The sequence below is a fragment of the Cotesia glomerata genome, linkage group LG2, assembly GCF_020080835.1.
Source record: "Cotesia glomerata isolate CgM1 linkage group LG2, MPM_Cglom_v2.3, whole genome shotgun sequence".
NCBI classification, from domain to species: Eukaryota; Metazoa; Arthropoda; class Insecta; order Hymenoptera; family Braconidae; genus Cotesia; species Cotesia glomerata.
The window spans coordinates 31,716,959-31,730,463 of record NC_058159.1 but is presented as its reverse complement, the minus strand read 5'-3'; the positions used below and the strand labels follow the sequence as shown (position 1 = coordinate 31,730,463).

Genomic DNA, 13,505 nt, shown 5'->3' with positions numbered 1-13,505 from the left:
TATTTTAATATTATTTTTAACTCACATCCTCGCAAGACGTTTAAGCTCGCGTAGATACACAATATACTCTCGCCCTTTTACGTTATTTTTAAACATCACATACTCTTCTCTTGCCGTCGAGGGTCAAGGGGATGCCAGCCACAGACCAAACCCGGCTAGATATTTAATTTTAATACACATACTTATTTCATTTTATTTCATCCTTTTTATACTCCTCGGGGTTTATTATTCTAAGGAAATTTTAAATAGCTTGCATAGTAAAATTTTTTTAATTTTTAGTGTTAACAAAAGTAGACCATAAGCTAAGCTAGCCATTATAGGCGTTGACGATTATCTAAAGTAACGCCCCAATATTAAACTGTGCCATATATTATATTAATCAAATGAGCATTATAAATAATTAACACACAATCATTCGCATCAGCATGTATATATATATATATATCTTCTTACTTGAATTAATTAACGGAGATGGTTGATGACTATTACGTATACAATCAACGTTTCAGCAAAACTAGATATACGTAATAGTTGTTTAATCAATTATCAAATTGACAATCAATTTATATCTCATACCCTGGAAATATAATATTGAATTCTTGAATTTCGATTTATTGCTTTTGTTGTACAGTTAATTGTTAACACGTGTGTTTAAATTGTTTTATAAAAATAAAAGTATCAATAGTATTTAGCTACAGAAAAGAAGAAAAAAGTAATGAAATAAATTAGACGCATTTAATAGCGACAATTACCGGAGGAATTTGTTTAATCATTTAAAAGTACAGTGGGCCAAGAATCGTTTTACCGTATAGTATATACATTGTATATAAAAGAGAACACACGTTTCTAGTCACGAGTGTGCAATTAGTTTACCGTCAATTTTGTGTAAGCTTCAATTGGATGGTTCAGGTATACCATAGAACAACTACTCTACTGTATAGAGAGTTCATGTTATACGATCGTCTAATTGATTTGTATAATTATAAAACTTTTGGGCTTTTCTTTATAAAATTTTATCATTATTATTGTTTTTCAAAGTTATTCTTTACTGCAATGAGTTTTAATTGTAACTACTGACCATTTAATTATTACATACAATTTATCCAATAATTAGAGGGTATCTTCTGTAAAAGTATTCTATATAGTTGAATTTTTATTTCGTTACTAACTCTATTTATTTAAAAAAAAAAAAAAAAAAAAGGTCTTTTTGTTATCAAGTTGTAATTGCAGAAGCACATACGAAGGAAGTCTTATGATGAGTTGTTAGACCTTGTTTTACCTTTTACCATGAAAACGGTTTGTTTGCGTGTTTGATGATGAACAACGCGTTGTCTGACTCACGGTATAGGGTGTAATAAATGATTAAGGGTGAGTAGTCCTGAGGCAACAACCACCCTCACATAATCGTCATTACGTCAGTTACGCCACTACACATACACATACACAGTACAACACTCGGTTTATTTGCAGGAAAGATATTACCTTTGTAAGATCTCTCTATAAATACTTTCCTACTCATTCTCTTTGTCACCTAATGTCATACGTCAATTTGCTTAAATTTTTTCATACACAATTAATTAAAGAAAAAAGTCTTTTATATATTATTTAACGCTCGAATTTATTAATAAATAAATTTATTATAGAGACACGGTAACTGAAACTTTGTGATAAATTAATCAACTCAAGTGTCACAGCTAATTGTATTAATATTTAATCGGTATGAGTGGATCAAAAATGAGTTTCAATAATTTTATATGAATTATAGATTTCATAAAAAATTTATGCTTGTATAATGATAAAGAAACTTTGGATTGCTTGGGTGTAATTTAAATAGTTATCATTAATTCAGTCATAGAGTGTAACTGCGTTATAAATATATACCGTTTTTCCCGTGTGTAATAATATAGAATAGAAAAAGAATAATAAAAAAACTAAGTTAACTTGTTATTCCAGTAGAGTAGAGCTGAGTAATGTGCATGTATTATTATTACACATATGAGCTCAACACATATTTTGATAAAAATGAAGACAGATTATCCGAGTCATTTAAGGTGAGGTCCAAAAAGGATTACATGTTATTATATATCAGAAGAAGCTTGTTTTTTTTTTTTTTTTTTTTTTTTTTAACTTTTTAACTTTTTAAATTTTATTTTATTATATATGTACTGTTGAAAACAAAAAAATGATGGGTTTCCTTTAGGTTCAGATTACTGTATTGAGAATTAGAGTTGGATTAAATCCAATAACCACCACGAGATAACAATATAATTTACGATTAACCGGATATATAGGGATATGTAATTATAAGTTCTTTTATTTGATTCAGGTATATTGTTTTTATTATTGGTCCCCATGCAGCACTCGATAAATACATTAAATGCACTCACAGCTCTCTATTAGACGTATACAGTACAGATATTTATAAAAAGTAAATACACGGATAACCAACGACCAGTGAGCGTCACTCGTAAATATATATGTGTAGATATATATTTATCGAGTGTGTGCTGAAGCCAGGAGCCAGGAGCCAGGAGGAGAAGTACAAGATTTATCCCGGGGATGAATGGCCTTTGAAAACTTTAGAGCACCGGCAAGCAACCGTAGTGCCGTACTCGTATCCCGTGATCCTATAGTTCTCTGTTCTTCTCTCTCTCTCTCTCTATATACATCTATATATATATATATATCTCTATATACCAGAGACATTTACGGGAGAGCGCGTTTTCCCTTACGGCGCCTGCTAGGACACGCCGCGGCACTGAATAAATATCCGGGAGTAATCGGAAGCGAGACCGTAGGGCGTGTTCCCTTCTTCCCTTTTCATCCTGGCTACTATTCTCCTCTATTCCTCCTCCTCGACGGTGTACACTCTACTCTACGGTATTCGGTGGATAGTCCATGGACCACCAGACCTAGAGATCCAGGGTTCGCTCTACTCTGTCTGGTTCTATCCGGCGATCGACAATTTATCTCACCGACATTGCTGTGTCAAGACACTCTACTCTCTACTCTCTGTTCCGCTCTGCTCTGTGTTTATCTATTATACACGTATACACTTAACTTTTTTACAAAATTAACTCATCCTTTTCTTTATGTTAACTTTTATTACTGTTTATTTATTTATTTTATAAATAAATAATCAATAGTTCAAATTATAATTTTTCTGACCTCATCATTAAATACTGATTTAATTTTAAATGTAATAGCTCATAAAAAAAGAATCGATGCACAGTAACTTGTTTATATAGTATTAATTAACGTTTTCAGCGTTCAAAGTGGCATAATAAATACATAAATAAAAAACGAACGGTAAACTTTGTTAGTTTAAAGTAGTTAGGCCCAAAAAGCAAAAATTCAAGAAATGTCCCTAACTCCGTATAGAAGTATTTAAATACATAATACACACGCTGTTAAAATTTAGAGACGATTTACCACGTTTAACCGAAGATAATTGCAATTGAAAATGACATTTTTATACAGACGGTATGGGAAAAGAGAGAGAAAACCGCGAAGTTTTATTATTTTTGTATTGAAGAAATTTTAAGAATTTCACGAAAAACTAATATTACTTAGATTAATACATGTATAGTTATTGAGAAATCATTGATAAACTAGTAAAGTAAACAAATAAAGTCATGCGTGGAAGTAAGTGAGCGATAGCCCGTAAGAGAGGCGACACGAGCGATTGAAAGAGACAGCAGTAGCATAAACTATAGGTTGGGAAAGAACTACCTTAATTGAAAGGAGTCGTTTGCGATGCTAAAAATAAATTTAAAGTGACTTATCTGTAAATTATGACATATCAACCGGCATAAATGCTTAATGTATTGATAATTAAATTATTGAAGCGTGGTAAAATATAAACAGTTACTTAACAGAGTTATTTCTCTCGTTATTAAATGATTCCCGAATTATTTACTTTAGACTACAAAACTTTTCTCATTGATTTTATACGCTATGAGGAATATTTTAAAATAAAAAATTTTGTCTTGTACTGTATATATAATGACAAATTTAGAATTAACAGAAATAGTAAAATGCTGATGGAAGGCATAACGGAACTTTGGTCCCTTTCTCATACATTTGGAAGAAAAAAAAAGTAAAGATGTAAGGAAAGAAACAGCGGAGAGTCAAGAATCGAGATTACCCACGGTTTGCACCGGAGTGAACTGTCGGGCGGTTTTTGTAGTATATATTTAGTGTGTCTGGAACGTGTGCGCGTAATATAACAACTCGTACAAGTATTTTCCGTTTTTAACCATTTGTATGAGTAAAGTCTTGTTGGCTTAAAGATCTGACGGTGTTGTACCGTTTGTTCGTCAGCAAAAGTGAACATACAATATATTATGTTATATATATATAATACATAATATGTTGGATATCTATAAGGACTTTAGCCAGGAAAGGAGTATTATATGATAGCGGTACATGTATTGGAGATTGTAGAACGTTAGCGAGGTACGGCAGAAAAAAAGAGAGTGAGGAAGTGAATAAGATATCAAGGCTTTAAAGGACCAAAAAAAGAGTGTTATACGGTGACACAGAGAGCCATATGGAGGACTAGTAGACGAAAAAAATAAAAAATGAAAAAGACAAGACTTACCCGTAAGGTCTTTACAACGCTGAAGGAGGATGAGGATGTGTGGTAAATAAAGAGAGACACTGTATTTCAGTAATGCACAGATGCGGCGACGGTATAATAGTAATGGTGACGGCGGATGTGACGGACAACCTTTGAAGGAGAGTACTCTAATTCTCATACTGTATACTCATGCCTCCTTACACTAATATACATGACTCAAAGTCTGATACAATTCCGTCAGAGCTTGTTTTTATAAAATTATTATTATCTACTCTCTTTACAAGATTTTTTTTATTCTTTTCTTTACTTTTTTTCTCTCCAAGTCTCCGGGGTTTTTTTTTTTTTTTTTTTTTTCATTTCTTTGATAAGCTTTCACAATAATATACTGTAATTTTCCTGTGGGGTAGTTAATTCACTTCCTCTAAAATCTGTCATCTGTAAAAAATAATCGACGCCCCGTCGTTCATGTTACAAACTTTGACTTTTTTCTTCAGGGCTGTCAAAAATTTTGAAAAAATGGTTTAACTTATTATCTATTTGTTAGAAATAACTACTCAGGTATTGTTTAATTATTGTTTATTGATACAAAAGAAAAATAAGTATATTAATTAATATTAAATTAGCTACACACTGAATTTAACTAAACAAACAATATTAAACGAGGTTAAACTGACAGAAAAATAATGTTAAATTATTTGCAATAAAATGACTCTAAATCTGGACAATTGACACTTGATGGTGAAAGAGTTCAGCTTGACTAACTATAACAGAAAAATTATTAGTTACATCTAGTACTCTCAGTACTCAGTATACTCCCACTACTTCATTAAGGGTCAAGGGGTAGTGGAAACATTACCAGGTATACTGAATACAGGACTTTACAGTGAACTGTATACTGTACAAACATGTATACACATTCAGGTGTAATAAGTACAGTGACGTTGTCCTGTACAACTTTTCTCTAAAATAAATCTAAATATTAATTCTAACACTATTACTCATACATATTAACTATCTAGGTAGGTCTAGACACAAAAAATTGTTCTTTCTAAAATTACCAAGTTAAAATATTTGAAAAGTCCTTCACTTGCTACATTGCAGTTAGATATTTCAATATTTCGAATGAAAAATTTTACAATAATAAATAAACGAATGAATATTTAAATTTGTATTTATTTATAAAATAAAATAATTTATCTGATATAATTGTAGTAATATTCAGGGAAATATAATCGGATGGATTTTAACTGATAATTGCGCGAGATAACAACACGTCATTGATCACCAGTATTGTCAGAATTATATAGATATATAGATGAGTGTAGAAATTCCAAGCTAAACGTTGTCGCACGCGTATATTCCCCGTTAATCGGATTATCCTCGATTCGCACGGTGAGAAAATAACAATTCCTCGGAACACTGATTTGAATATTGTGCAAAGGTATTGAAATTATGCGTGGAAGCGTTAAGAGATTGATATTTCCCTCTTTCTCTATAATAATAGTACATCGGAATTTATACCCAAACCGATTAGACAGACTGCACACCAGGTCACTGAGATTACATATAATAGGCATACGCTAATAATTAATAATGATAATAATGTTTGAGTAATGTTGTCGGGAAACCAAGTGCCATTTTTTTTCGACTTTCCTCAAAGTTATATTATATAATAATAAAAGTTTAACATTAAAGAGAGGAATAAAGCCGAGTGAGGGTGAATTATTCAAGTGCGAGAGAGATAAAACAAATGGGTATAAGATGAGGCCGTAGATTTTTGGTAATTCAAGACGAGACTGCAGCTGTGCCCTGTAAATCTTGTCGGCGACAATCTGTCCTTTTATTCTCATATTTTTTATCTCTCGTCTTCTATTTTTTTAAGATTAAATTTAAGTGTGTCTATTTATAACAAACTACTACTTACAGAGTTACAGTTACAGTTAAGTGAATTCGAATAATATATGGAAGTAAGAGATATTGTAATGAACCGGAAGTAACTTTCAATAAATGATCTGGAAATTTCAATGAAATATTTCTCCCTATTAATAGTAATAATGGGAAACTCTCGATTCATTTTATTGTTTTATTATACTCGTCTGTCTCTGGCTGATCCAAGACGACACCTTTGCCGTATTAATCATTTTTAAATTTATCCGAAAAAATAACTCGGATTTTTCTCACCTCTCTGTCATCCGAGACAACTATTTTTACCAACCAGTAACATGTACTACATTTTATTCCTCAAATATTTGATAAGTATTTCTCGTTCTTAAAGTATACTATTATTTTAATAATCCTGTTAAAAAATCGATTTAACGCGAAACCTCTTGCGAATTTAAAAACTATTTCATTTTCGACAAAAAATCTGACAAAATGACACGTATAAATAGTTAACAATTTTTACTGGAAAAGTACAATATTTATAGATTCGAAGCTCAAGAAAAATTAATTTCTGTCTCCGTTAAAGTGAAAAATTCTCTGAATTCTTGGCATTTAACACCGCGATAAATCACCGAGTAAAAAAAACTACAGTTGTTTTAATTAAAATCGTATCATGTGTTTGATTAAATTATAACCATAAAATTTGTGGCTAAAAAATTTATCTAATTCCTAAAAATGAAAAGTTTGTTATAAATGAATCCTCTTTGTTGAGTTTTTAATAAAAAAAATAAATAAAAGTAGGGACTGGTGTATTAGAATGGGACAGAGCTCTAGTAGCAGTATTATCGTGAAAAGTATAACCTTATCATTGGGAGTCGTGGATTGTGAATCGTGGGTAGTACATGTGCTAGGGCGTCTGGCATTTTCACCTGTATTGATCGCTCTATACCAATGGCATTGTTATTCAAGTAGCGCGTACCAGCATCGAATTTTTGAAGCAGACTTAGACTCAGATATATCAGATAATATACATTATAACAACTAACTATGTTTTATCTAGCCTAGCACTTACTTAGTTAGTACTATTATATCAATAATATTATTAAAATATTGAGGAGTTTTTTCAATTACGAGTACGAATTTGGTGAAGATTTGTGATGTATTTGTATCTATGATTCATCCGAAGATCTCGATTGTGTGAGTAGAGGGTCAGTTAATGTATTGCCTAGCTGTCACTGTTGATAATCTAGATCGTCCAGGTCTTGGCCCTGGTTTATTCGTGTTTACTTGAAATGATACTCATAGCCGATAGAGACGACAGGAACAACCGATGGGAAGGAGTCTTGTTCGTAATAGTAAGGGCCGAGCCTGGTCTGTCGATCCTCGTGAACCAACCAGGTGACGATAGGACGATAGGACGATACTAGCAAACTACAACAGTACACGAGGTAAATTTGCAGCGTGAATTTACTGGAACCGGACATATCCTATGCACTCACTCGGGATCTGTCGGATGGTGTCATCCTCTACGGAAATTGGAGCGTCGTATTGTATTGATGATGCGACAATCCCTACTGTCTCTACTCGGTATATGCTTTGCTCTGATACGTCATTCGCTCTTAAATAATTCATAGCTTCTATTTAATCAATAATTAATTAATTAATTAATCAAGTTATTTTATTTAAATGTAATTAAGTTGGTGCAGATACTATGCATATACTTGGATTAATTGTAGGTGACGTAATACTTGAACCGAGTTTTAAAAAATAAGGGCTTATTCACTGTAATTGTAGTATCATTGAAAAGTAAGAAGAGTAGATGCTGCAGGCTGTAGAATGATAAAGTCTAGAGGGGTTCAATTGTTAGCTACTATATATGTGTACATCCACAGGTTACGTGTACATGTAATTCATGCATTGTAGTTAACAAAAGTTTATAACAAGAGCATGCATGTAGATACCATCCTCTGATTTTGTTACCGTACCTACAGCTACTGTCTTTCTTATGTACTTTATACTTATATACTTACATACGGTTGAGAGTCAGCTCATGGTGTCGTCTATGGTGATAGACAGACTAGAATAAGGCAAAGCGTTGAAAGTTACTCAAGGGTACTGGAAAACTCAAGATGCCGGGGTGACTTTTACAATATCCTACTATGTACCACTACTGCCGTAAGATTCCTCTACTCTAGTGCTGTCGTTGCATTTATTCTATTCTCTTATGAGACTACAGTTTAGTCTTCCATTAAAAATATTTTATTTATTTATATAAAAATATACAAAAGCTCTTAAATAAATTTTATCAATTAATTTGATAAAATATTTTATTGTAATATACTACAAGAGTTTTTAAATAACTTTGCTGTTATAAAATATAAAAGGATATTTAAAAATATCAGTTGGTAAAATTTTTAAAGTGTATTTAAAGGGACGCGTTTTAATTTAATTAAATTTTTTTCATACCCAAAATAGGATTTATTTTAATATCTTATTTTGATTCCTGAAAGACATCTATCTTTCATACTTCATATAAACTCTAATTTTACGTCCGCCAGGATAAATTTAATTAAATAATTCTTTTATCGATGAAAGCTGTCTTTATCTTAAAATGTTATCAATCAAGAGGTTGTAATTTTTGAAAAAAGTTATAATTAACAATTCTATAAAACTAAAAATAAGCTTCGGTGAATATATATATATATATATAAGAACAATAGTAACAAACAATGTACAGCAGCACGTTGCAGTTGATTTCATTACCGTATGTTATACATTTAGTTCGTGCATATTACGTATACATATTCTATATAGGTACATTTAACGTGTCTCACTCTTACAACAATGAGACTCGCTAACTAGGTAAGGTTTAACTACATCCACCCATACATACATACATACATATATATATATATATATATATATATATATATATATATATATATATATATGGAATTGCGAGTGACCTGGGAAACTACCTTGGATGGTACATGTACCTATAGACTCTACACACACATACGTATACGTTCACCATCGGATACATTATTATGTTTAACAAATTCCATGCAAACTACAACATTGATTAGCTTATCACGGAGAAGCATTACCAGTTTCATTTTCTCAACAAAAAAAAACCTTGTAAACATAAAATTGTTTAAATTGTTCGTTATTTAAAAAGTAAAATACCTCTTTAGTGTTATTTTTATTTCCGATAATTAAATTTTAAAAAATTTCATCACCCGCTATCCATTTAACGGACTCGTAATCAACATATAATATTTTAAATATAAAATTTTAGGTACATCCACGCCATTATACGCTTCAATATTTGCATACAATTTTAATAACAACTCATATTTGATTACAGCTGTTATACGTACCACCGAATGCTCATTTTTGTCGGCGGAGCGCTTTTCGCTGAAATTAAATGTTTATTTTTAAAAGCAAATACTCTTATAATGGATATTTATGGTCATACATACAGGACAATAAAACAAAAACTAGTGTACATCAGAGCCACAGACAGGAACAATAAATCCATTATCCATATTTTTTATTTATTATTATTGTGCAGACAAATATAAACATTCATAAAATTAAATAATTTTATCACCGTGCTTGAAATAAAATTCAATTAAATGAAAGTTATTGATAAGGGTGGTGGAAATCAACTGATGGAAAAGGTTCTCGCGTAACCTGTAAGCTCGTGTTCAGTATATACTATTATATATATATATATATATATGAAATAGGTAAATAGTGAGTAGAGGAAGGAGGGAGAGAGTGAGTGAGATATGGGTGAAAAAAGGGAAAAAGGTGAAATGGGGGATGTATGTATATTTATAGATATAGTCGGATGTATAGGCGGGCTGGAGGAAGGAAAGGATATACGCGAAAACCGGACGCAGGGGTATGATAGGTTTGTGACTTGGGCGTCTGGAGGGCTTAGGCAAAGGATGTGGGAAATATCAAGGGGTTGAAAATTTTAGCTCCACAGAGCGTGCCACGGATAGATCATACATCATTCCTTAGCAAACCGACAACCGACAACCGACAACCGGCTCTGCTGGTGTTAAATATATATAATATACGTACATAAAATTTTCCTCGGTGTTGAGTGGTATTGGCGACGGCGCCCTCCATTCTCCGTTCTCCATTCTCCATTCTCCATTCTCCATTTTCCATTCTCGGCTCTCTTTAGCTGTGGAACCTTTTGTCTGCCCTCACCCCTCGGCGGCTGTACCAACACTGGAAGCACCACTGCGCTATTTTATAGTATATATAGCATGTACCATAGCTCAACAACTCACCCCATTAGCTTCCGCCTCAACTCGATTCACATCTACCCCCTTTGAGCCTTGAGCCACCTCGTCTCGTCTCGCCTCCTAGCCTTTCTTCGCCAGCACACGCTCCCTTTCTCTCTCTTTTTTTTTTTTTTCTATTTCTCTCTCTTTCTCTCTTAGACTGGTGGCCTCGGATCCGCAACACGGCATTCTTCAACCCCATATGGTACGTGCGTGCTTTACTGGTAGCTGGCTGCCGGCTTCGAGCTTTAAATTTACGCGCCGTCGCTTCAAGGAAGGAGAACGCTTTTCCCGCATTAGCCATCCTTTCAACGAAATCACCTCAATATTCATGGTCGATCGTACCTCTGTCGCTTCCTATATATATATATATATATAATGCATACTTGATAGACATCACCATCACCATCATCATTATTATTTTCCGCAATAAATCCGTTTTATATACTTTATTATATTATATACTGTGTACTCGTTACTCTTTTTTTTTTTTTACCTCGTTATTTTTTACTGCGATTAATAATAACAACAATGGTCGTGAGGAATAATATTTTTATTTGAAGTTATAGTGTTATAAAATCCACAAGACTTTGAATTTTTTATTATAAAAATATTATATTATATCGCGATATTGATCTCCGGGTGATACTTTTGCGTGAGATGGAGTAATAATTCAGATAAATAATGGAAAAAATTAAATTAATTGTTAAATTATTCCACTAGATCATTTTTCATTTTAAAAGTTTAAAATTTATACCAACGACACGCTGTTAAATAAATATTTAATAAACTAGATCTTTAGGAGTCAAGGCAGTTTATTTTATTCTTTAGAGGCTGACAACCCACACAAAAGAAATCTTCTTTAAAAGCTTCTTCCGTAATAACTCAAATAACTCAAAAAAAATTAACTATTATAAAAATATTGAAAATAATTCTTATAATTATTTTAATTAAATATTAATCCCGTATTTTTATGATAAATTAACAGGGTAATTTTCGGGAGAAATATTAAAATGATAATATATTGCGAAAATTGATCCACATGTTTGAGGTATAAAATACTGATGTAATTAATAATAAACAACGAGGTACAGTATGAGTACGCCGGTGATAATTAATTAATGACGAATAAATTAATATATATGTTTAAATGTAAAAGGAAGAAGAAATAGAGATAGAGATAGAGGTATAGAGGACAACGTAGCTGAAGCTAAAGCAAAAGCAGCAACAGGTTTTACTCGAATGTTCACGTTTCTCGCGTAGTTCATGCATATTGAGTGATATTCGGTTCTTAGGTCGATTCGCGGTGTTTCTAACCGGTCGTGTGATTAACGGTGTCGTAACACGAAAAGGAGCTTCTGTAAGGAAACAAGAGACAAGAGACAGGAGACAAGTACTCTTGGTGTGCATGTATGTGGTATTTGGAAAACGTCCTCCGTCCTCAGGAAATGTAACCGTTGCCCTATATCGTTTCAACTCAAACAATGGGATTAATTATACAGCTTGCTCAGGATAACCACAATCCCGCTGCTCACGGGAATTTCACGTAGCTCTTATATATTATGTATTATATATTATTATTATTATTATTATACATACATACATATACACGGTAGAGGTCTCAGTCTCTAAGACGTTATTAGGTTGTCGGTGCGCTGCTTTTGCTTGTAAACAAACTCTGGAGAGAAACTCCCGGAGAAAGAGCGAGAGAAGGAGAAGGAGAAGCTAAAGCTAAAGGGGGAAAGGGAAAGGGAAAGGGAACTGATGACAAAATTATCATTTTATCAACAATTATAACAACTCTATTCAAAGTAATTAAACTGTCGGGAGCTTGAGAATGACTTTACCACTTTTTATGCTATCTTTAATTTTAATCAATGTCTCTCTTGTGGATAAAAGTTTATAAGCTATCGATTGAAATAATCAATCGGAATAAATTAAAATTTAGATAGTCTAATAGATACTTTACCTATTCATTGACTTTATATATATGTATATATGAAATAGAAAATAAAATGGTGATTTAATGGTAAATGGCGGTAGTCGAGTAGTTGAGTGCGATGAGTGAAGTGCAAATAACAGATGCACTCGATGGATATAAATGCTTCGACAATAATAATATTTAAGTGGGAGAGGGTGTGAGTACCTACCTACACACTCATTTGATGTAAAAATTATTGAGGCAGGGGGTTGGGGGTTGTCGGCGGGTGAGTAAAGAGTTGAGCAGTAGCACCCTGTACCTCAACGGTGTACCATCCAGCACCAGCAACTACTTGGGATGGCGGCGGGTAATAGAGACCTGTTACCATTATCGCTCCATTTCTACGGTCGTATATTTAATGCTTTCGAAGCATTTGGAATAGCGAAAGTACCTTAATTTGCATATATACCGAGTTGAAAGTTCATGAAAAATTCATGTCGCAAGTAGTGCTTCCTCCTTTTCCTCCTTGCTCCTCACTTGGTACTTGGTACACTGCGTACTGCTCAGAATTATGCCTCGTTCACTATCAATTTCTTATTGCATACCAAGGATCTCTTCTCTTCTCTCTTTCCTCCTCTTCCGGAGAATAACTTTTTAATTAAATCGTTCAGAACTTTCATACCTTTGACAGACTTTTCATCAGCATCCCCATTATAATATATTTTAGCTGCGGTATCATTTTTTTCGATTCCGTCATTGTTCGACCTTTCAATATCCCGCATATTGTTCTATTATATTCAATGGGATTAAAATTCTT

At 32.7% G+C, this 13,505-nt stretch overlaps 1 protein-coding gene across 1 annotated transcript in view; it reads left to right on the top strand.

Annotated features, from left to right (window-relative positions):
• LOC123258468 (tyrosine-protein phosphatase 99A-like) overlaps window positions 1–13,505 on the top strand; it is a 151,265-nt gene that overhangs the window by 3,461 nt on the left and 134,299 nt on the right. The gene's annotated exons all lie outside the window — the stretch shown is intronic.